Below are 3,464 nucleotides of genomic sequence, written 5' to 3' on the forward strand. Positions count from 1 at the left end.
AACACTCTATGGCATATTGCTTTCCACATCATCATTGCTGATATGTCCCTGGAAGGTTTCCAATTAGTTAGCAAGTCTGATTTGTATCTTCAGCCATCAACTGATTGAGTCATCAAGGTATACGGTGGGTGGGCGGAGGGAGGGAATAAATTCAATGGAAATAATTACATCTTTAGGATGAAATGGGGTGGGAAGGAGGGAAAGTCAAGCATGAACAGTGCTGTGATGTGGCACCCACATGACAAAGATGAGTCTGAGTCCAGGCATCAGACTGCCAAAGGTTTCTTCTGAGTTTCTCCTCCAAGGAGACAGATAAGAAACAAGACATTCAAGTAGCTGGTAGGGTAGCATGCAAGTGTCTCTCTCTTATCCAGTTGGCTTGTCAACTCTGGCATCATCAGAACATGTGTGTCATCATGGTCAGCTTTGTGTCACAATGCTCCTGTCTTCCATCACCTCTGGAGCATGAATGATGCTTTTCTTCCTTCTTTCTTTTTCTTTCCTTTTCCCTTCCTTCCTTCCTTCCTTCACTCCTTCCTTCCTTCCTTCCTTTTACTTTTCTTGGCCTAATGTGAGCTAGAACACTGTTCTCCCTTATAGTCTCATATTTGGGGGGAAAAAAACCATTCAGCTGGCTTTTGGCACTACTTAAGGTTCTAGGTAATTAAACTGACTATTCCAGGTAACAATGGAATCTATTTTTTAAGATTATTTAATTATTTATTTGTCAGAGAGAGAGCGAGCAAGTGCACAAGCAGGGGAGCAGCAGCCAGAGGGAGAAGCAGATGCCCTGCCCAGCAAGGAGCCAGATGCAGGAATCCATCCCAGGGCCCTAGGATCATGACCTGAGCTGAAGGCAGACACCCAACCAACTGAGCCCCCCAGGTGTCCCAACAATGGAATCCATTAAGTTACTTGGAACCTATATTTGCAAGGAAAGAAAAGCATCAGAAGAAGTAGAAGAAAACTGAAAATCTGAATTGATTGGTGAAATGAATAGAGAATAGGTGAAATAGAAAAATCCATATTGAAGAGTGTTTCATTTGTGAAAGTAATAGATTTTATTACACTATCTTATATGTCATTTAATCTTCATGACAACCCTGAGAAGTAAAACCATTCTTATCACCATTTTACAGATTAAAAAACAGAAGCTTTGAGAAGCCAAGTGATTTATCAAGGTAAGGAGGCTCAAATCCATGTTTGCTCTGACTTAGAGTCATTCAGGTGATCAAATGAGAGGACAGTTAGGATAACTGGGAGCATATGGTGGCACATGCTTCCATCACTAGCACTGAAGTCCAAGGGGGCTTGGGTGAGAGGTGTACCACCTAAATCAAAAAGACTGTCATCGTCGGGAATAAACATCTCCTCCCCCACCCAAATAGGTTAAGGGAAAATTTGTAATAAAGGCCAAAAAACACCCTGAAGTCCTTGGCTTGGTGGGTCTTGGTTTTAATGGTAGTTATGAGAAACCCAGAGAGGAGGACACAGGGACAATCATCACCACATAGTTAAGTTTGATGAGACACTGATTTTCCATCCTCATGTCTCCATAAAGAGAGAACTCTGCCACTTTTCCCATTAGGACAACCCCAATCCCTGCAGGAGAGATGCTTCCCTCCCCAGTGTTTCCTGATCAGAGGTTGGATGTTTCTTGGGGCATGGCTGGATTACACTGCTTAGAAATATCATTGCCCACCCCTTTCTTCTTTCACCATCTGTTCTCAGATTGAGCACTTCGGAAAGATACTTCTAGAACATAATGAGGATTTTAAGAGGCAATATATAACGCAAAAAAATCCAAAGGAACTTCTAAGCAACATAGCTCAATATCACCCTTGGACAGCAGTAAATCAACCAATTATTTTTAATATATAATGGCTAATAATATTGTACAGTTACATGCATCAGACACTATGCTAAATATATTACAGACACAATCATATTGAATTCCCACAACAGTACTATTTATGGAGAAGGTGCCCAAGATTACATAGCTGCGAGGAACAAGAAATGACCCTAACTTTGAAGCCCATATTCATGATCAGTAAATTGTATGTTTCTCAGGAAGCTAAGAGAAGATCTAGAAGCCAAAAAAGTAGAAGACAATAATGACCACACAAACAGGACATGGCAATAAAAAAGTGAGTTTCCAGCCCATATAGTAAAAGACTTATGTGCTCCTAAAATGTTAAAGTCAAATGTTTTCTTTTTTTTTTAATTTCTTTTCAGCATAACAGTATTCATTGTTTTTGCACCACACCCAGAGCTCCATGCAATCCGTGCCCTCTCTAATACCCACCACCCACCCAATCCCCCACCTCCCACTGCTTCAAACCCCTCAGATTGTTTTTCAGAGTCCATAGTCTCTCATGGTCCATCTCCCCTTCCAATTTCCCTCAACTCCCTTCTCCCCTCCATCTCCCCTTGTCCTCCATGCTATTTGCTATGCTCCACAAATAAGTGAAACCATATGATAATTGACACTCTCTGCTTGGCTTACTTTACTCAGCATAATCTCTTCCAGTCCCATCCATGTTGCTACAAAAGTTGGGTATTCATCCTTTCTGATGGAGGCATAATACTCCATATGTATATGGACCACATCTTCTTTATCCATTTGTCTGTTGAAGGGCATCTTGGTTCTTTCCACAGTTTGGCGACCGTGGCCATTGCTACTATAAACATTGGGGTCTCAGCGTGAGACAGGAACCCATCAGAATCCTAGAGGAGAACATAGGCAGTAACCTCTTCGATATCAGCCACAGCAACTTCTTTCAAGATATGTCTCCAAAGGCAAAGGAAACAAAAGCAAAGATGAACTTTTAGGACTTCATCAAGATCAAAAGCTTGCACAGCAAAGGAAACAATCAACAAAACAAAGAGGCAACCCACAGAATGGAAGAAGATATTTGCAAATGACAGTACAGACAAAAGGTTGATATCCAGGATCTGTAAAGAACTTCTCAAACTCAAAACACACAAAACAGACAATCATATAAAAAAAATGGGCAGAAGATATGAACAGACACTTCTCCAATAAAGACATACAAATGGCTATCATACACATGAAAAAATGTTCATCACCACTAGCCATCAGGGAGATTCAAATTAAAACCACATTGAGATACCACCTTTCACCAGTTAGAATGTCAAAATTAGCAAGACAGGAAACAATGTGTGTTGGAGAGGATGTGGAGAAAGGGGAACCCTCTTACACTGTTGGTGGGAATGCAAGTTGGTGCAGCCAACTTATTTCCTTAAGAAATAAGAAATTAAAAATAGAGCTTCCCTATGACCCTGCAATTGCACTACTGGATATTTACCCCCAAAGATAGAGATGTAGTGAAAAGAAGGGCCATCTGAACCCCAATGTTTATAGTAGAATTGTTTTCTTTTAACACAGTTGCATCATGCTGGCCAATGGACTAGTACATCAGAGAACATTTAAAACAAAAATC

The 3,464-nt window shown here is 40.8% G+C and overlaps 1 long non-coding RNA gene across 1 annotated transcript; it reads left to right on the forward strand.

The window, feature by feature from the left end:
* Nucleotides 1–534: 534 nt before the first annotated feature.
* Nucleotides 535–2,135, forward strand: LOC101677183. The gene is made up of 3 exons (XR_199313.2): nt 535–682; nt 1,140–1,181; nt 2,071–2,135. It is a non-coding gene; the product is annotated as an uncharacterized LOC101677183 (long non-coding RNA).
* Nucleotides 2,136–3,464: the final 1,329 nt, after the last annotated feature.

Source organism: Mustela putorius, unplaced genomic scaffold, assembly GCF_011764305.1.
Source record: "Mustela putorius furo isolate JIRA1106 unplaced genomic scaffold, ASM1176430v1.1 tig00000874_pilon_pilon_pilon, whole genome shotgun sequence".
Lineage (NCBI taxonomy): Eukaryota > Metazoa > Chordata > Mammalia > Carnivora > Mustelidae > Mustela > Mustela putorius.